At 38.0% G+C, this 22,963-nt stretch overlaps 1 protein-coding gene across 1 annotated transcript in view; it reads left to right on the plus strand.

Moving 5' to 3' along the window:
* Window positions 1-16,679: 16,679 nt before the first annotated feature.
* The window catches only part of LOC150090863 (proclotting enzyme-like), a 129,055-nt gene continuing 122,771 nt past the window's right edge, over window positions 16,680-22,963 (plus strand). The window contains exon 1 of the mRNA XM_090380400.1: window positions 16,680-16,745. The gene's annotated coding sequence lies outside the window, so the exon portion shown is untranslated. The remainder of the gene's footprint in view (window positions 16,746-22,963) is intronic.

Below are 22,963 nucleotides of genomic sequence, written 5' to 3' on the forward strand. Positions count from 1 at the left end.
ATTTTCTAATAACTGAGAGCAAAGTGGAGGAGAAATAGTTGAGGATAAACATAAAAAAGACACCTGAGGTGGATGGGATCTATCCAGTTAAATCAAAGGAGGCAGGAAAAGAAGTAAGCAAACCCTTAGCCATAATTATGAGAGCTTCTTTGGACTCAGGGGAGGTACCCATAGACTGGAAATGTGCAAATGTGACCCCAATTCACAAAGGAGGATCAAAGGATGACACAAGTAATTATAGACCTGTGCATTTAACTTCTGTTCCTGGAAAATTAATGGAGGCACTGGTTAAAGAATCACTGCAGGATCATCTACACAAGGCTTCAGTTATAGCTCGGACACAGCATGGTTTTGTTAAGGGAAGTCGTGCCTGACCAATTTGATTGGATAGTATGATGCAGTCACAAAAGAACTGGATGCAGGGAATAACTTTGATATTATATATTTGGATCTTAGAAAGACTTTTGATACTGTTGCACATGAAAGACTGCTGCACAAATTGGAGCAGTGTGGCATTGTAGGCAAATTGCTGCTATGGATAAAGGGATGGTTGAGGGGGCGAAGACAGAGTGGTAATCAATGGACTCGTGGACTAAATTATTAATGGAGTCCCTCAGGGTTCAGTGCTGGGTCCATTGTTGTTTTCTGTATTTATAAATGATATTGATGATGGTATATCAAGCTTAGTGTCCAAGTTTGCAGATGATACAAAGGTTGGCAGGGTTGTTAAGGACCCTACTGACGCTATGCTGCTGCAACAGGATCTGGAAAGGTTGAGCAGATGGGCTGAGAGGTGGCAAATGAAGTTTAAGTTTACTTGACATATGTAAAGTACTACATATGGGAAACAGTAACCCCAGAGCAACGTATCAACTCTGTGGTACTACACTGACAGTGGTAGAGAATGAAAAGGTTGTTGTTGTTATTTGGTTTTTAGGAGCATTAGCAACTAAGGCCATATTCCTCCGGGAATATGTGGCGGTCATTTCCTGACTTTTCCGCATCCTCCGTATTTGGTGGTCACTGGCTCGAACCCCGGTCTGATCAAGAAACGTGCTACACACTGCTGCTCCTACCCACCTGGCTACGGAGGCACCAGAATGAAAAGGACCTGGGGGTAATTTTGCAGGCAGATATGAAGTTCTCTGAGCAGTGCAGACTGGTTGCAAGAATAGCTCATGGTGTCTTGTCAATGATATACAGGGATAAGGAGGTGATTATTTCCTTGTATAAGGCAATGATCAGGCCACACCTTGAGTGCTGTGTAGTGTCTGGAGGCCTCATTTCAAGAAGGATGTAGAGATGCTGGAACGAATACAGAGAAGGGCAACAAGATTAATGAATGGAACAAAGGGTTGCTCTTACAAAGAAAGGCTTAAGTTTTGCAAATTACAGTGTCTGGAGACTAGGCACCAGCGAGGTGATCTGATAGAGGTGTATACAGCCTTGAATGGTTTGAGCATGCTCAATTGCGATGGGAATCTTCCTCTTGCTCAAAATAATCACCTGAGAGGGCATAAATTCAAATTGAGGAAAGACAGATGTAGGATAGATGTGTGGAAATTTGCCTTTAGCCTGCGGGTAGTTGGTTGGTGGAACAGACTTCCATCCCTTGTGGAAGTTGATAGCCTAAATAAATTTAAGGCTCAGCTGGACAGGTATTTCGAACAAACAGAGGGGTGAAATGGGAGTTTTTTTTGGTTGATGCTGCATAAACTTGCTTTCTTGCATCATATGCATCTACTAATGCTAATGGGACTTGCATCCATTTTTTTTTGTACAGTTAAAAGAAGATGTTATTTGGTTTTTAGGAGCATTAGCAACTAAGGCCATATTGATCCAGGGATATGCGGTGGTAATTCCCTGACCTTTCTGCATCCTTCGTATTTAGTGGTCACAGGCTCCAACCCCAGTCTAAGTTGAAAGAAGATGCAAGTCTTCAGCAGTTGCATCTTCTTTCGACCACCTAGTGGTGAACTAACCACTACGTAATAATGATCATAATATATTGATGTTGGAGCTGCTTAAAGATGTAACTACTGTTGAAGGTAAAGATTTTGCTTTCACAAAAGGTGACTACAGTGGTTGTAAACAATTTTTAAATTCCTTTCACTGGGACCAAGTGATGATATTAAGAACTGCAAATTCTAAATGGTAAGCATTCAGGGAAGTAATAATAGAAGCTACTAAGCTTTCTATACCATTTAAAAGATATTGTTCAAGGTTTAGACCCAAACGGATATCAGATGAACTGATGAGACTTGCAGAGAAGAAAAATACAGTAAGTAAAATCTAGTCTGCAGTCAAATCATTAAGTGGGTTAGGTATGCTACAGCAAATTATGACAAGTCTTTGGCTAGGAATGCAAAAAAAAAAAAAAAAAAAAAAAGTAACCAAGAATTCTTTTCTTATATTAACAATAGAAGGAATTGGATGCAGAGACAGAATAAAAATATTCTGCCTCTGCATTTACCTAAGAAGACGTTTTTAGGGATGGGAATACCATAAGTACACAGTGTAATAAAAAAAAAAAAAAAAAAAAACTGCAGCCATTATCAACCCACTGCAGGATGGAAGCCTCCTCAATAATTCATGCTGAGGGAAATGGACCATAATCTGCCATGCTGGTCCAGTGCGAGTTGGCAGATCGACCGTATTTAGCAGTCAGGGGCTTGAACCCCCAGTCTATTCAAAGAGCGTGTGCTACTGCACTCCTGCCCCTGACCACTCAGCTATGGAGGCCACAGTATAATAACTGAGAAGAGAATGGAGGAAAAATTGTTGGAGCTAAAAGTAACAGGGCACCCGGGGCTGATGGGATCTATCCAAGTAAAAAAAAGTAAGCAAACCCTTAGCCATAATTATTAGAGTATCCTTGAAACTGTTAGTACAAAGGGTGAAGTGAGTAATTACAGATCTGTAAGCTTGACTTCTATTCCAGAGAAAATGGAATTGATGGTTAAAGAAGCAAAGCAAGACCATCTACACAGGAATGCAGTTATACTGCAGTCACAGCATGGATTTATTAAGGAGCAATCGTGTTTGTCCAATCTGATTCAATACTACGACACTGTATCCAAGAACTGGACGCAAAAAATTATTTTGATATCATATACTTAGATTTCAGAAAAGCTTTTGTGACTGTTCACAGATGAAAGACTGCTATACAATTTGGAGCAGTCAATGTGTCATTAGAAGCAAGTAACTGCTGTAGATAAAGGGGTGGTTGGATAGCAGAAGACTGAGGTGGGTTATAAATAAATGGGCTTTTCTCTTTGTAAGAAAATGTTACTAGTGGTATCCCTTGGGGTTCAGTGCTAAACCCTTATTTTCAGTGTTTATTAATGATACTGGTGAAGGTATATGAAGCTTCATTTCTAAGTTTGCAGATGATACAAAGGTTGGTAGGGTGGTTAATGACAGTAATTATTAATCAAGATCTGAAAAATTAGTCATATGCAGTGTGTCAATGGAAAATCTGCACTTGTTCATTACAGATATAGAGGAATTCCTACATTGTTTCCTAATATTGAAACAAGGGTCCATCACTTCAAAAAAAGGGACTAAACAGCAATCTAAACACCTCACCTCCCTCTAGATTACCAAAGAAGGTCATATCCATTCCTTCAGCTGGGAAAGTCATGGCATTAGTCTTTTGGAATTCTGAGGGATGGTGCCAGCTGATCTAAGCCAAAGCAGCCAAACTACTGCCAGAGCATATTATTCCAATCTCCCGATTCAATTAAAATATCAAATCAAGAAAAAGTACCACTGAATGGCAAAAAGGATGCTCTTTGATCAGGAAAATGCATCAAGCCACACACACACATCCATCACTGCCATAGCATACAAGTGTGGGTTCCATTTACTCCAGCATCTCCCTTAGTCATCTGATATGGCTCCATCTTACTTTTATCTAAATTTCCTAACCTCAGGAGAGAGAGAGAAAAAAAAAGTGCCCATTTTGTCCCCAATAACAAGATTATAGGTACTGTGAATGGACACGAGAACAATCTTGATGAAACGTGCTGCACTGCTCGGTTAAGTGTGTAAATTTACAAGGAGATGATGGCGAGAAATAATGCAGAACTTATCCTCCTAATTTCCTAAATGGAGTAGGCTTTGAACAACCCTGGAGATATCCACAGTATATTTTATGTCTACTATCCTATTTGTATACAGGGCTGTTTAACAGCTGTTGTTTTTTATGTTAGGGCTTCATTCATTTGCCAGTCAGTTTTATATTTATGAGGGCATCATGTCGTTTTCCCAGGTGCCTTATTTCCAAAAATTTGTGGCTGCCACATAGTCCCCAAATTACCTTTGGGAATAATTAAAAGAAGTAACATTTTGGCAACACGTACATGCTGGAAGAATTAAAAGCCAACTTCAAATCAAAAATTGCACAGATAACTGTTGAAACACTGTCACATGTTAATGGTTACAACCAGGAAGGATATTTTCAACAGGCTTTTTAATCTATTTTAATTACGCTCATAATAATAATTGAAAATATATAATTTCGTTCTTCTTAATGTCACAATCAGTTTGTAATACCATAAACCTTCTGCCAACAGTGATGTGCCTCTTTTGAAAAATTACTGATTAATTATTGGCACAATTTGCTCTACTTCTGGGAACAGATATAGGTTCCCTTCTGTACCATCTACCTGTCATTGAATGCACATCTTTTATATCCTACTTTTAATCTGGCATGTGGCCACCAGAATTAACCATTCTCTCTCTGACATATATATTTTATCCTATGAGACACATTCTTTATGGGGAAATAAAAATAGACTGAACAAGCCAAATATATTGTGATTGATTTTTGTGTGTTCCTCTCTTAATCCCTATTAGGAAGGATATTTTTTTATTGCATGGTAAACAACTGATTCACTGAATAGTGATAATTTCCTAATAACTACCTGAGCAGAAAATGGTACACTTAGAGCTTTTAGCAAAAAATTCAAAGAAAAACAAGTAGCATTGAAATTAAAAATCCAAGCAGAAAAAAGACTTTGTATGCAACAATAGCCACAAAAGTAGCACTATATCTAAAGTTATGGTGGAATTTTAGTGTCAAGCCCAAGAAAAATCAACTTATATCAAACATTTAAAAAGAAAGGTATGCTGGATTCAATATAAAAGCATCTAAAAAGATCTGGAATAAAATAAAAATGAGCAGCAAATATGAACCTTTATCCAGAATTAAATGGGCTGCCTTTGTTTCTAATAACTGAAATTGTGCAGGGTGGCATGGTTTCTGTAAGGTATTCTAGTGTTTTTTGGTGTAATTGTAACCATTCCAGCAAAATATTGCATAGCTGTAATAAAGTTAAAGGAAGAGGGCTTCGTTGCTGAATAGGTCTCTCCAGCATATCCCACACACATTCTCAATAGGATATAAGAGTGAATGTGGAGAGCAGGAAACATGCTGGTAATCTATGTCATGTTCTCCAAACATTCTTGCACAATTCCGTCATGATGCGCTGTTGCATTGTCATACATAAAGTGGCCATTACCTTTGAGATAAAAGTGTAATGTTGCAGGGTCCCTAGATCTGATACAAAATTCAGGTACCCCCTAAATGACATTCAACCTTCCACTAGTATCAATGGATCTGATTCATGCCAGCAGAACATTTCCCATACCACCTCTAGATGCTTGAGTTGTTTTAACACAGCAAACAGGGTCCATTGCTTCATGGTTTTCTCGTCATACTCTCTGCCTACCATCAGTGGAAAACAGTGTATTGCGATTTGTCTGACCACATGACTTTGTTCTGCTGTCCAAATCACAACATTCTCAGCATGACACAAGTGGATTTTTCTGCTTTTCTCTGAAGCAAGTGGCTTCTGAATAGGCAGGCAACTGTCAATACCCAATTTCTTCAATTTCCTGTGCATGGTACAGGTTGAAATAGGGCAGTTCTGGATTTGATTGAATTCAGATGTTATTTGCTGCTCACTGGATATCCTGTTTTTCTGTTCAGTCCTCCTTAGAGTATGACAACATCGTGCTTGAAGTATTGCTTTTCTGCCACATTTACAATCTTTGATTTGAAGGAACTGCTTGCTTTCCAGTCATTAAAAATCTTTGAAATGGATGCTTTTGAGAAACTAATTATGTCTTTCATTTCTTGCATCATGGCTCTTGCTGAATGTGCAACCATAATAAGACCATTTTCAAAGTCTGAGAGATTACACAATTTCCCCATTCTGGCTTCAGATTACTGCAGTCAAACAGCCTGTGCAGTCTTTATATTTAATGAGGCAATACATCATTAAGCCCACATCACAGTGTTCTTGCATCTATTTGCATTTCTTCCATCTGCAACTATCTTAATACAAAGGTTTGTATTTTTTTAGCCAGTGTGTGTACTACAACATTCCTTTTCAACAATCTGTTGAGAGAGAAAATATTTTCAAAATGCCGAAAATAGAAAATATTCTTGTAGAAACAATCTGGCACAAACCCAGTTTTTCAAGTGTAAAGAAAAATCCAGAAACTGATTAAATAATGAACAGTATTAGTATTGGCAAAATGAAGGAAGCTTCTACAGCACCAGTCATTAAAAGATAAATAAATAAAAATAAATTACCATTTCCTTGACCTATTCCTTCCAATAATTTGTCCAATCCTTTGACATTATTCAAACTACTCACTTCCACAACATTAAGTGGCAGTTTATTCCAACTATCAGTTACTCTCTGGTGGAAAGCAAATTTCCAAATATCTGCCTGGCAACCATTTGTTTCAAACTTAAATTTATATCCTCTTGTGTATGTGTCATCAGAGAATGAGTAAGGATATATCATGAAAAATAATTTATTCAGCTGATTTGAAGCCTTAAACATTCATTCAGGTTCCCTTACTGCAATTTACAAAATTTAAATCTTACTTGGCACTTTTTTTGCACCCTTAACTAATCTTACTGCTCTTCTCTGTGCCCTTTCCAATAGATCAACCATTTCCTAAAATGCAACTTCCAAACATATGCTGTACTCAAGACATTGATAGAACCTCACAGACTGTCCCTACCAGCAACCTAACTTTGTTGATCAGAGAACTTCACTTGGGGCACCTCTGTAGCCAGGTGGGAAGGAGCAGCAGTGCGTAGCACACGCTTCTTGATTAGACTGGGATTCGAGTCCGTCGCCACCAAATACGGAGGATGCGGAACGGTCAGGGAATGACCACCGCATATTCCGGAGCAATATGGCCTTAGTTACTAATGCTCCTAAAAACCAAATAACAAACAAATAAACAAACAGAACTTCACTTGATGCAATTACTCTTTGATATTTTTTAATTCTATAATAATCCCAGAATAGCATATAGTACCATCTTATTCTGGAATTATTGTTACCCAAATGAGGACCTTGCATTCATCAATTTTAAATTTCAATTTTCCACCCATCTACCTAATTTATCTAGTTCTTGTTTGGAATACCATGCCCTAATTGTTATTAACTGACCTGCCTAATTTTATATCATCAGGAAACTTGCACATTAAACTTGATATGCCTACGTCAGTATCATTAATAAATATTAAAAACAGAAAGAGGGCCAATGCTAAACCCAGAGGAACTCTACTCATAACATTATTACCCAAAGAAGAGCAATGCCCATTAATAACCACTGTCTTCTGCCACCGAACATCACTTTATTCATAGCACTAATGTTACCCTATTTCCACACTGTTCCCTTCTGTACTGTTGTTTACTCTTGTAAAATCTAACTACATGTCAATTTGTTTAATTTATTTTCTTTGTGAAGACCCCATAATAGAATCAGATTGGTCAGACAAAATCTCTCCTTGAGAAATTCATTATGTCATTATGTATAACTTCCTGTCAAGAAAATTTTGCATTATTTCAAGTCAAGCTTACAGTCTGTAATTACTTGCTCATTTTGCCCACAGATCCCCCCCCCTTTCTTTGTGAATAGGAGAGACATTAGCACATCTCCAGTCTATAGGGATATGCCCTGGATACGAGGGTGTCTTCATAATTATGGCTGAAGGTTTGCTTATTTAATCATTATTATAATTGGACAAATTCTATCAGCTCCAGGTGCCTTATTTACTTCCAGCTTCCTATCAGTTATCATAAAATCATTTAACTTCAGAATTAGGTATACTTCTGGTATCCCCAACCTGAAAAATTTCTTTACATCTGAACATTGTTCAGATGTAAAGAAATTAACAGTTATGCTATTCAATCACATAATCCAGTGTGGTTCATTTCTTTTCTTTCTAGGTGGTAGATGACTCTAATCAACCAGTGCAATACCACCACTTTGTTTATTGGAGGTTTGAAGTGGTGGAACCCATGTTTAGTCTCTAGAACTAAGTTCCGGTCAACCCTTCCCTATCTCTTCCAACATGCAGTATGATTGATGACTTTTGAGGTTATGATGAACATCGTGGCGAGATCCAATATTCCTTACATTTCGAGGGTACAGCTCTAAAACGGTGTTCGTGTGTAATTTGGCATTACAATAATGCAAATGGGATGACCTGCGAGATTTCTTTTCTTTTCCTTGGTCAGATTACCGTTTCAAAACTTCTGATGTCAACGTTTGCTCAGATCGTGTCAATGAAATTATTCTTGCAGGAATGGAATCCTTTATCCCAAACTCCGCTTTAAAATCTCGTCCTCTATCTAAACCTTGGTTTTCCAGTAAATGTGCTACGGCTGTTCAAGAGAAGAATGTTGCATATCATAATTGACTCATTTCTAATTCTTCAGTTTCGTTATCTGCCTACACCAAAGCTCGCAACAATTGTAAAGCAATTATTAATCAGTCCAAACTAGAGTTTGAACAGGCTAAGAGTAGAAAACTTGCTTCTTGCCCTAATGGTAGCTGAGCATTCTGGTCTCAACTTTTGCCCGTCTATGTTCCCACCTCTGTCCAAACCAGATGATTCTGTTGTCACTTCAGCCAAGGATAAAGCTGACCTGCTAGCATTCCATTTTTCTTCCAGCTCATGTATTAATGATCTTGGTAAAACACCTCCCACCATTCCCAACACTCTCCATTCAATGCCTCCTGTGGTCTTCCGTCAAAAGGATATCAGAAGGATTTTGACAAATCTTGATGCTAAGAAAGCTCCAGATCCCGATGGTATTTCTCCACTTGTTCTCAAAACCTGTGCTCCTGAACTTACTCCTATTCTTTGCCGCTTTTTTCACTTTCTTATTTCAAAGGTGTTTTTCCTTCTGCTTGGAAATTTGCTCATATCCAGCCAGTTCCTAAAAAGGGTGACAAATCCCTCCCATCCAATTATCGTCCCATTGCAATTACTTCTACTCTTTCTAAAGTAATGGAGAAATCAATTAACCGCAAACTCTTAAACTACCTAGAAATCTTTCGCCTGATCAACGATCACCAGTATGGATTCCGTCAGTGTCGATCCACTGACGGAATCCATACTGGCGATATTCTGGCTTATGTTACCCATTTATGGACTAATTCAATGGAAAGGTTCGGTGAAACACGAGTAGTTGCTCTTGACATCTCAAAGGCTTTCGATCGTGTATGGCCTAAAGGTCTTCTAAACAAGCTTCCATCTTATGGTTTGCCAACTGTTTTTAGTAATTGGTTATCTAGTTTTCTCTCTGATCGCTCACTGAGGGTGATGGTAGATGGCTCTCTGTCTTCTAACTTCTCCACTAATGCTGGTGTCCTGTAAGGTTCAGTTCTTTTCCTCTTGTATATTAATGACCTTCCATTGACTGGAAATCGTATCCACAGTTTTGCCGATGATAGCACATTGCATTCCACTTTCCATTTTGAGAAACCTTGCTTGCTCAATCAGCTTCAACTTCTCAAAAATCTACTACAACAATTCCTTAAATGCTGATCTTATGGTAATTCTCCAGTGGGGCAAAGACAACTTAGTTGATTTCAACCCTTCTAAAACTCAGTCTTGTCTTATATCTCGCAAAAAGGATTCTTCTGCTCCTATGCTTATCTTTAGTGACACTGCGATTTCTAGGCAAAATGATATATCTCTTTTGGGGATTACCCTGACTTCTAATCTCTCTTGGCACAAGCACATTACAAATTTTGCTTCCTCTGCATCTAAAAAACTTAGTTTTCTCTTTCACTCTCGGTGTTACTTTTCTTCCACAGCTGCTCACTCTGTATAAATCGCAAATCTGCCCTGCCATGGAATATTGTTCCCACATCTGGGGTGGTTCCCCCAAAACTTCTCTCAGGCTTCTTGATTCCATTCAGAAGAGGGCAGTTAGGTTAATTAATGATTCATCTCTAACAGAGTCTCTCCACTCGCTGTCTCATAGACATACTGTTTCTGCTGCATGCCTCTTCTACAGATACTTCCATGGGCACTGTTCTTCTGAATTACCTTCTATAATTCCTGCTCTCTCTTTCAAAACAGTCTGAACATGTGCCGCCCCCAGCAAACATCCATTTACTGTCCAACTTCAAACTCACAGAACCAACTTTTCATCTTCTTCATTTATTCATTCAACTGCCGTTTTCTGGAACAACCTTCCTTCATATGTATTTCCTGAAAAGTACACTCTACAGAAGTTCAAGTCCAATGTCAACAAATATCTTCTTTCATCTTCTCAACCTCCAACCCAAGCACGGTACTAAATACTATAATACCTCTCGTGTTGGGGTTTACATAAAACACACACACACACACACACACACACAGCTGCTACTGTTTTGCATTCTTAGTCAGAGAGTTGGGGTTTACATAAAAAAAAAACACACACACACACAGCTGCTACTGTTTTGCATGCTTAGTCAGAGATCTCACAGTCCATCTTACTATACCTTATCACCCTCTAGTCCTCTGATAATTTATCATCAGATGCATTTTTATTCTCTGCCATTAATTTCATCTCATCTGACACCCATTTAGGTCTAAACCTCAAACAGTATATTTTTAGTTGGTATAAAAATGTAGTGGCTGCTATGAATATCTTCCTAAACACTTCTAATTTGGCATTTGTTAACATCTTGGTCCTTCTGAAAAGAAATTAAAAAAAAAAAAAAAAAAAAATCAAGGAACATTGTAATGACAGATAGACAAATATTATGCTACTAAGGTGAGTGACCCACGCAAAAGTTTCGATCAATATCTTGAAACATAAAATTTCCCCTGCTAAGACATTTTGGTTTACTTGTCCTGCTATTTGCCTGTATAATTTATCATTGAACATGTATTTATTAGTCAATTGGCCTATAACACACTCCTCTCGTTTTTCTTTTTTCCAGTGTTTGTCACACCAGACTGACTCAATGTTACACTGGCAACCCATGTCATCCTGTGTGAAGTGTTTTAGAATCTATTTATTGTAAGACCGATAAAGCTAAATATTTTTTTAGAGTCTATGCACTCCTTAACCAAGAGCATAATTCGTCCCCTACTGTTGTGTGGCCATCATCCAACACCAACAGTATAACACGACACTATACTGTGATAAATTAACACTACTACATGGATTGACTTTTTCAGAACACCACACAAAACTGAGTCTGAAGACCATCCCTCCAGAATTGCCTACACAGAATAAATAGAAATAATAAATGTGCTGGCTTTACATTTACTTAACTGCTTGAAAATTCTGTATCTGCTAGATCAGAGTGACACTGTGCTTCTGATATTTCTATAACATGTGCATTTCCTGACAATGAAATTTTGGATGGGTTGTGAAATCTTTTTAAAAGAACTAAATAAAATTTCATGAAAATCCATCCATTGGGAATTGAGTTGTTACATGCGGACAGACATTAATATGTCTGTCCGCATATAACAACTCATGTCATATGCATATAAGCAGTGCTAGTTGTAAAATTAGCAGAAGGCATACTCTGTGAATGTTACGTATGCAGAGGGTATACAGTAGACTCAATTTTCCGGGATAGATGATAAAAAAAAAAAAAAATTCCCAGATAATCGATTTCCTGGTTAATCCAAAAATACATTACGTCACCGACATACGTTACAGGACTTCTTACGTAAGTCGAGTTTTATTAACTCTGGAATGACTAATACAATATTGCTACTATATCCCCTGATATGCCAAAATTATAAAAACCACAATACCCTCAGAAGAATGAAGAAAAATAGTTATTTTTAATTAGTTCAATTAAATTATCTGGGGACAGTGGTGAAGTAGTCGGAGTGGCACATCATCATTCTTTTCTTTCTTGGTGATTCCTTTCTACTTCCTTGGACCATATGGCTAATAATAATAAGAAGAAGAAAAGAAAACATAAAAGGAAGAATAAATGCATGTTGTACTCTAAAAACTTATGTGTTTCGTATTATAGTTGAGTTCATTGATGCCGATCCCTTCACCGCTTCTCGTATTCTGTCTAACGTAGCGTAAGTCCGAAGCTAGGTAAGTCTTGGACTTACTGTATCAAAAAACGTTCAGCAACCTACGTAAAAAGTATGGCAATAGATAGAACGAAAAAAACTTGCCATGTACTACTTGTGTGTCCAATACGATGCTTCCCTTTATTTTTTAGTGTCATGTATGGCTTGGTTACCAACATTATAATGGTCATTAGAGATTTAACGGATGCACCGTTTTCAAATATTTGAATAATTTCAAATTTTTGTTTTATTGAAAGCACAACTCTTGTGTTTGCCCATCATTTTCACGATTTCTAAACAAAAAAATAAAAATAAAAAATAATAATAAATACTGACATCCCTGACATAAATAACGAAACAAAATTTGTCCTTTTGTGGTGCGAAGAAACAACAATCAACGCCTAAAACAAACTAAACATTTGCATTATGACATGACTTACTAAACAAACTAAACTAAAGATAATAGGTGTACTAATCTCCCAATGATGACTTATAGTGGCATTTCTTGTCGCTTTTTTTACGACTTGCAAAACATCTGTTTATACCTATTCTAGTTATTACTTGAATTTTATGATTTCTGGTTTATTTTTTTATTTTTTTTATTTGGAGTCTTGAAGTGTCCCAGTAAATCGAGAGTCTGTGTATATATATATATCCAGAGGGTATATGGCGTGTACCCTCCACTACAGCCCTGCATATAAATATGTGAACATGCCTAAGAAGAGAACTATTTAACAAACTGAATGGTCCGGGAAGGCATCTTGATGAATTTCTGCACAGCTCATGTATTTGAAAGAATGACTGACATACTGTTTATTCAGCAATTTAGGGATGCGATTCTTTGAGTCTTATGTGAAGAGTTTTAAATTTTCCAGAAAGGTTTATCTCCATGGATAATAATATTGGTTGAATTTCTTAGAGTGGAGTGGACAGCCAGATAATCACTGGCAGTGGGAAAATGAATGCCAGCCAGTCCCCCCCCCCACCCCCCCGAAATAGGTGAAAGCCCAATGGTACTAGACCTGGTGAATATGGGGGATGGTCCAAGATTTCAAAACAGCACTCATGCAGTGCAGCCATGGTAGTGACAGATTTGTGAGCAGGTGCATTATCCTGATGCAAGATTCCATTACTGAGTTTTCCTACACATTTGTCTTTGATGTTTCATGCAAATGCCTCACCATGTCTGCATAATATGCCCCTGTGACTGTCTAGTCTTTCTGAAGATAATCCATCAGCATCCCAAAAAATTGATGCCATCACTTTGCCAGCAGAAGGAATTTACTTGGATTTCTTTGGAGGTTGAGAAGAGCTGTGTTTCCACTGTTTGGACTGCTCCTTTGTCTCTGGCTGAAAGTGATGTATCCACATCTCATCCATTCTACTTCTTTACCATAGAATAAGAAGGGGCATCCTCCCCAATGTTTTAACCATATTTTCATTGATTGCCTTTGTTCCTATTTTCCCAACTATTGGATGATGGCACGACTGATTTTGTCCATCTTTCCTCATTCACCTAAGTTTGTTAATTTTAGGACCTGTAATAAAAAAAGACATTATCGAAACTTAATGAAATATGATGGTTACTATTTGAACTATTTGAAATAACAGTTCATTAAGTATAGAAATTTTTAACACTGTATCACTACTCTTTCAACTCGGGCCATGAACCTTGCAAACACCCCTCATATAGTTCTACATGTTCCTTCCAAAAATTAATGAAAGTTGGGTTATATTAACATAAGCTCATTTTGATTCACCCCATGGACCACAAATTCAAATACATCAAGTTCTGTTCCATTTTAGTACTATCAACCTACTGGTTTATGTTTAAATATCACCTCTGAGATCAGTTCATCTGTGGGATAGGGTTGATATATGCAGAATAAGCTGCCAAGCTTGATGGTGCACAATGCTATTTTTTAGTAGCTTCCCAATTAAGAAAGAAATGGTTTACACTCGTGTACAAGGTCTTTTGTTCTGACTAGAGAAAGCCCCTCAATTTTTGCAGTACTGGTGTAGCTTATAGTAATCCCATTACACATCTATTTTCTGCATGTGTAGTTAACCAATCTGAGGAGTGTGGGATTTTATCCCAGAAACTTGGGTTTTTCCTCCTACTCTCCATGCAAAATGGCTTAGAATACAAGCAATTTACTCACATAATTTACTGATGTTGTTCAACTCTAAGCCAACCATCTGTGTCATATTGCAAAGATGACATTTTACCATCCCACATCCATCATGCAAAGAGCAAAATCTGAATATTGGAAATATAACACGAAACCATGAATCCATTACACCTGGTAGAGACAGCAATGTTGTGGAGTGGCATATTTTATTAAAAAGATATCCAATGCTTATTAGTTAGTGTAGGATAATAGGGCCTATTTTAATATAGAGAAAATGACATGAAGTGGATTTGATTGTGAACTAGCTGCATCACATCCCGCCATACCACACCCTAAATCAGCCTCACTTTGTAGCGTGACAATATTGTGTCCGTTTTTATTGAATACAGTTCCAGTACTAGAAGCACTTGCTTCTCTTGTTTTAAAGATCCTTCTTTCAACCACAAACCCATGGTCATTTATTTTAATTAATAATAATAATATTTTGAAATACTGATTTTCAAAAAATACTGAAATTATCAAAAAAAATTTATACAAGGACATGAGTTTAGTTGATATCGGTTCGCTTTCCCCCTCCTTCAACCGGTGTACTCCCGGCTAAATCGAAAGCGAATGGCATATTAGACCACTACATTGCTACTTTTTTGTAGACGACATTACCTCTATGCATACTTTTCAATGTAAAGTCTGCCAAAATAAAAAAAATATATTCCAAGTCTATTTGATTATTAGTTTATGCCAGTAAATTAATAACCAAAAAAAATAATGTTAAAAATTATAATGATACAAAAATGGTGTACGCTACAAATATGCAAAATTTATTTAATTTTTTAAATTATTAATGATGAATTTTTGCAGAACGCTTGTTCACATCTCACGGAACATAGTTTGGAAAATGCTACCCTAAGTGATGATTATTTTATCAGAAATGGAATCATTTCGTAGTTCTCTGACCATGGCCAGTCCAAGGCAGTTTGGTGTGTACACTAGTGCCAAGCATGATAGGGGCAATTCAGTGGAGGTTTTTCCACTGAAAAACCCAGGTTTTTCCCTTGAAGGGGAGCAAAGGTGACAAAATAGGCACTTTTACTGTCTGTTTGTAATGTGTTCTATTCCCCTGTCAAGAAATTGTGCACCCTTCCATAGGTGCCATTTAAGGCAAAAATCTTGCAGGGGGAGCAAATGCTCCCCCTGCATACCCTAGGTACACTACTGAGGGGCATGCTTAGACCTAGATCTAGCACGCATGAGGTATTGGATGAAATTGATGTAGATAAAATAATAGGAATGTTTGCATCTGCAAAAGCCAGAAAAGTGAAATTTTTGTAAGATTTCATCACTAAATTTTTTTTTTATAAAATTTTATAATTTTATTGTACTTTTTGTTTTTCTTATGGTTAGTATTATATATATTGTAATAATTATATAATGTTCATTTTCAAGTAATTTAGGTATATGCATTTGCAATAAAAATGTAATTTTCATGTTCTTCCTTTCACAGAAACGTCAAGTATACAAAATTTTTTCGGAGAAATGGGGGTTGGGGGCGCCGATTTTTTTGCACCGGGGCGCCAAATATCACGGAACGGTCCTGTCCCAGACTATCCCATCGTACTGATCAACCCAAGAGGGCATTTTGAATGAGGTCAAAAGATCCTCCAGGCATATGGACTACCTTCCATCGGCTAACGATGGAAGGTAGTCCATAAGTTTTAACGCAGCACCCGTTCAATTTGGAATCCAGGTATTCGAGACGATAGTAACGTCAAACTCCAGAGCAGCAAAGTGCAATGCGAGTGAATCGCCGTACTAATAAACGTTCATTATGTAAATATTGCTGAACCACTGTTTACATAACGAGTGCCTATTTCCAACAGTGCGCTATAATTTAAAACAATGTTTTAAAAAATCCCTTAATTAAAAGGCATATCAAGAATGAAATAATTTGGAAAAGAAACTGAAACCAGTTTTTTTTTTTTTTTTTTAATGCTGTTGGTGTTTTACATTTGTAATGTCCAAACTGGTTTTGTATGTCCTGAGGTGACGTAGCCTTCAAATTTCTGTTTTAAGGATTTCCCAATTGGCTTGCATAAGAATCTCAAACGGATGTTATTATTTGTTATTTCACCATGCAATTAACTGATTCCTGGAATTGCAGTAACTACCCGTGATTTCGTATTGCTAATTCTAATCATCATGGCGAAGCTGTGGCAGGAAAACAAATAAAAAATACCTTTACAGCGGTCAGTATTTTATATATTTATTATTTTAATTCTCATAATATCATTATTGCAATCAGCGAAAATAAGTGAAAATTTTACATGCATGTCTGATTGATGCAATGCCCATAAACAGCAAAAATTCGAGGGGTTAATACATAATGACATCGAAGAAAGGACAATAATTTTCTTTCACTCGATGATAATCTTTCCGCATCGTCTAGTGGTTTCATATTAATTTATGAATTTGTAAAGGCAACACGTAAGAAATTATGAACGAAAGTATGAACGAAAAGACACTGCTACGCGGATAAGAATTAATTTATTATTGTAGAAGTTATAGCAGTCTACCGGATAGCAACTGCTTGGTTCAAATTCTTTCATGTAAAGCGATAGTATCAACATAACACGCTGAATTACGAATGGATGAAAACAGAGGGTGGGAGAAGGAGACCCTCGGCACAGGACGATTTTATAAATTTCCGTTTCTGGAAAAAATTCTATACACAAAAGTGATTGTCATTCTAAAAAAAAAATTTCATAAATGCATAATAACCTGGGCAGATTGGCAGCATGGACCCTGGAAAATTACAGGACAATTATCTTATATTTATAGGACAAAATTTAATATACTTTTTGAAATAGATTTTTTCCTCGATAATTTATGAATTTACACAGATAAAAGCTAGAACAGCATTTGCAAAAATGAGGGTTACGTGCTCATACGTAATAGAAGCTTGTTTTACTGTGGTAGTAGTAGTAGTGGCATGTGATGCAAGAAAGCAATGAGCTTATGTAGCATCAACCAAAAAAAAAAAAAAAAAAATTACAAAACAATTCCCTCTAAATGTTTGTACAGTTCCTCCTTGAATTTATTCAACCTATCAACTTCCACAACGACAGATGAAAGTTTGTTCCAGCAATTAACCACCCGATGGCTAAAGGCAAATTTCGGCACATCTATTCTACAAATAAACAAAAGCTTGTTTTACTGTGGTAAAACAAGCTTCTGTTTTACCACAGTAATTTACCATGGTTACTCGCTATGTTTATCTTACATGAACGTGCCGTACCATGCTTGATTTCCATATGTAACGTATTTATGTATTCATTGCAAAGAAAGAGATACACACAGTGTCGAAAGCTCGTACCATGCTTGATTTCCATATGTAACGCATTTATGTATTCATTGCAAAGAAAGAGATACACACAGTGTCGAAAGCTCGTACCATGCTTGATTTCCATATGTAACGCATTTATGTATTCATTGCAAAGAAAGAGATACACACAGTGTCGAAAGCTCTGTAAGTACAGTATTAGATTTTACTTTATCAAAAGACGCGAGTGCAGCCCCCTAGTATACATTAAACTAAAATTTTGTCTTATATCATTACGAAGAGGATTTGAAAAGTTAATATGATGAGTATGAAAGGATAGTTATGTGTTAAAAATTTCTGTATTTAACGTATAACACATCAAATAGTAACTCACTAAGTTTCATGAAGTATCAATAACATTTTAATTACAGGTGTTGAAGTCAACAAAGTCGTATGAATAAGGAAAGACGGACAAAATCAGTCACGGTGCAGTCATCCATTATTTGGGGGAAAAAAGGGACTAATATCAAAGGCATTTCATGAGGATATGGTTAGAACATTGGAGAGGATGTCCCTTCCTATTCCATTGTTAAGAAGTAGGTAGCAGAATTTAAACGAAGGAGAAAAAGCCTGGAAGACCTGCAGAGTCCATCACTCCAGAAGTTCTTCAGTGTGCATGATCTGATGAATGACATTCCGGTACATTGCCAGCGTCTTGCGCATCTCATCTGAACGTATGTACAACATAATAACAGAGGTTCTCGCTATGAAAAAGGATCCATCGCTTTCAGGAGCAAGGGTCCAATGTGAACCCATCGCTTTCAGCCAGAGACAAAGGAGCACACTAAACGCAGCTCTTTTCTCTCTCTCTCTCTCTCCAGCCACAGATGGGGCATATTATGTTTAATGCAGACCTTGTGAGGCGTTTGCGCGAAAACATTAAAGACAAATGCCAAGTTTCCTTGGCATTTGTCTTTGAACCTTGTTCCACCAGGACAACATGCCTGCTCACAAGTCTGCCATTGTCGTTGCATGAGTGCGGCTTTGAAATCTTGGACCATTCCCTATATTCATCAGATCTAGCACCATTGGCGTTTCACTTATTTCCTAGTATAGAAAAAATATATATATACACCTGGCTAGCATTCATTTTCCCACCAACAGTGACGTCATTGCTTCATTGGATGCATTCCTGGTGGCCATGGGCCCCGGCAGCATGATACACGTGTACCACCTTTTGGATTTCGAAATAACACACAATTTTTAATATTTTCATTAATTTATTCAAACATTAAAACAATACAAATTTTCTTTCCTTCAAAATACAAGTACTTTTTCTCACCGATCACGAAACGTTGGCTCGGCTGTACACGTAAATCCGTCAAACTTAACATATTAAAATATTGCATGTATTCGAAAATTTATTTCCACATGCACCACCTTGCAAAATATACTGCCGGCGTCCATGCTGGTAGCACAAGAGAACTTTCGTTGTGTGGTGGCAAAAGTGTGTTGCCTTGAATGTTGAAATGCAACATGTTACCAGACTCCTGATATAAACCCTTCATCCTTAGGCTACGATCCTTTAAAACTACCCTCGCATATTCACTCAAATAATTTTTCGTGCCATTCATCTTATAGGGGATCACATCTGGTGAGTATGGGCAGTGGCGTATTACCTTTGGGGCCCCTAGGCACGTGCCTAGGGGCCCCAAGCCAAGACATTTTCCTATAGTGTTCTAAAATAGATTAATGTTTTCAGTAAACATCATAAAAATCTTGATTAATTTAAGCAAAAAATTCAAAAGTACAAAATTTCATTTATTTGCCACCTAACTTGTATTTATTTTTTATTCTTTTTTTTTTTTTTGGCACACCCAGGGTCCTGAGCTGGATATCATCATTCTTCTCTTCTTGGTGACTCCCTCTCCCTCTCTCTGGGTAATTCATAATTTTTTTTTTTTTTTTTTTTTGGCTGGTGCAGCATAAGCCTCAGGCTTCCTTGCACCATATGGCTAATAATAATAATATGCATAATCAGCCTATTGTCTTCACTGTGTCCGTCTGTCCACATGTTACAACAACTCGACTCTCAGTGGGAGGATTTTCAGGAAATTTTATATTTGAGCCTTTTAAAATCACTTTTCGAGTCATTCCAAATTTCATTAAAATCAAACCAACAGAAATCGCAATTATTACCCCCCCCCCCATTCCCATGTCGTAATACATAATTCGATTCCCAGTGATTTTAATGAAATTATGTCTGGGTCTTTCTGAAAGATTTGGCGAGCCATCTCGTTATTTAATTAACATCGGAAAAAACAAATTCCAGCAATTATTATTATTTTTTTTTATACAATTTTTAGCAAAAAATGAGCCATATACAGTAATAACGAATGTGGACCGTAAATTTAGATTGAACCAAGCCGGCATATTTCTACCAGCTTGGTTCTTCCATATGCATATGGAAGAAACTTTTTTCTTATCAGACCTTTGACCCTGCTGTCCCACCGTTCCTGACATAACTGCACAAGGAAAGGCCACATCCGCTTCTTTCTCTCCTTTTAGCCACAATCACATTGCATTGCATTGAACATTCTCTCGTAAATTCATCCTTTTGCGATGGTAAAAGCATATTGACCTAAAAAGTAGACTAAAACCAAGAGGGATTCTTTCTGTTAATACCTGCAGTGCATCACTTCACACCGTCCGGCACGCCATGCCGAACCGTAACAGCATCGCTCTCTGAATTGCGAGTACCTTGCGCATATTTGGCAGTTTGCAACTGACAGTCTATCCAAACATGAGCACCATAACCAACAATTTTCACAAATACACAGTCGTAGAATGCCCTCTCCCTTTAACTCCCCACTCCGTTCAGGTTATTCTTGGCTTCATACCGACAAAATGACGATCTTCTGCGTAATGTGTGACACAAATTGATGTGTGACACAAATCTTAGACCTCTGACTATTTTTACCCCTAAATACGTTACTATTTTCAGACAGGCTTATGTCTCTCCTATGTAGGCTTATGTCTCCTATCCTAGTGACCGGGTTCCTCATGGCAGAAAGATGTCCTTTCAAGAGAATGGACTTCGTTTTGGTAGTTGATACTCTCAACCCATTAAAAAACCAAACCGAACCCATGAAGAAGACGCCAACTATGCAGTTCTGATAACAAAGTTTGAATGTTCTTCTAGTTCCAATCGTGAGTTTCCCTCTACAAGTATGGCCGTTTGGCCCCAAATACACGGATGTCAGCATCCGTGCATTTACGCATGTCGGGAGTAGTCAATCATTTAGTAGCAAATTCCACGAGTGGCCCAACACAGTTCCCTGTGGACATCCCCGAACCACAATATTGGTAATAGCCCCATTCTTAATTTGACCATAACTCGGTGTAGGAAATAATCTTTAAGAACTCTTTATTGCATACAAAAGGCACATGCCGTACACAATACCCTTCACGGCTACAAGCCAGGGGTTTACAGTAAAGGCTAATACAATGTAATAAACAAGGATGAGATAGGAGAAAAAAAACAATATTATTGCTAATTATACAAGTGTAGGTTTAAACACTGGAAAAAAATTGAAAATTTACATATGAAAATATTTACGCAACAGTATGTTATCAAGTTAAATTATTCTTCAGGGAGCAGTCCTTTTACAGCTGGAGTCATCTGAGCAGGCGCAGAAAGTTGGAACACTGTGGTGATGGATCCATGGCAGTGATGGACAGGTCCTTGGGAACAGGTTCTAATGTCCTGTGATGCGGTCCTGAGAAGGAAGTCAATGGAGTAAGTTCTGCCAGTATTTTTTTATCCAATGTGAACTTATACAGGTCGCCATCCAAGGAGTGTATGTACTGCAGCATTTGCACAGGTAAGAACCGATCGGATAACTTTAACCGGTTTGGGGTGGCCTGGAGGACTGGATTGACCCGAGGGCTTGGTACTGGGATTCTCCATCCGCAGTTAGCCCAGAAGTCTGGTTCCGAAATAATGACAACCATCATTTTTACAGCAAAGACAAGTCTTCTCTCATAGATAATGGCAGGAAGACGTCTGATGTTTAGAGCTGCTTCCATCTGGATGGTCCTTGGTGCAGGGGGAAGATGAAATTTCCATACGGCCCACTTCAATAGCCAAAATTCGCCCGCAAAAATCCGTCTCAGATGCGTTGTAGCAGTTGAGGTCAAGACTTCTGCGCCATAAAGTATGACCGGATCTTAATATATCTGCACCTAACGGCCTGGTCATGGACATGCATAAGTTGTGCCGACCGGGCTAGCCGGGTGGGTAAAGTGCCTGCCTGGCAACCCAAAGGTCGCGGGTTCGAATCCCGCCTCGGGCTTGGATCAAAGTACTGCAAAAACCTTGGACGGTGCATTATGGCCACAGAAGCCGATGCGCCAACAACTACAAAAAAAAAAAAAAAAAAAAAAGCATAAGTTGTTGCTTAAGCATCCACCGGAGTCGACAGAACTTTATTTGCAGACGGTCTATGTGTGGTAGAAAGGAGAGCTTCTGGTCAAAGATAACGCCCAGATCGATGTGTTGCTGAACAGCAGAAATCGCAGATCCTCTTATATTGGGTTGCGCCATTGTTGGGTTGCGTTTGAGCGAGAAGGTCAACTGTTTCGACTTCTCAGGATTGATGTGAAGGCCGAAACCGGATAGGAAAGCCTCGAGGTTCTGGATTTTCTGTACGATTAAGGCATTTGTGAGTCAGCAGTGTCTCCAGGGTTGATAGCAGTGAACAGCTTCATATCATAAGCGAAGGTGATAATATCAGTTCGGCCCGTCACGAAAGGCAGAAGAACAGCTGAGAACAAGAACCAGAGAGGACCCTGCCTTGTGGGACTCCAGCTGTAATAGTCCTGGTGTAGCGCAGATTGCCATCGCGAGCAATAATGGTCCTGTTCTTCAGCATTGTCTGAATAAACCAGAGCATGTCTCCTCCAATGAAGTAATATTCACTTGGAAGCCTTGCCAACGCGTGAACGGATACGGAATCAAATGCTGCCTGGACGTCAATATAAGTAACGGTGATTTCCGAACCGTTCTCAAATGCCTCGAGGATCTTGGTAGTGGTGGTGACTAGATTTGTAGCGGTGAATCTTAACCGGGTGGCATAGTGGATC

This window comes from Mastigoproctus giganteus, chromosome 1 (assembly GCF_048544385.1).
Source record: "Mastigoproctus giganteus isolate SK-2022 chromosome 1, ASM4854438v1, whole genome shotgun sequence".
NCBI lineage: Eukaryota > Metazoa > Arthropoda > Arachnida > Uropygi > Thelyphonidae > Mastigoproctus > Mastigoproctus giganteus.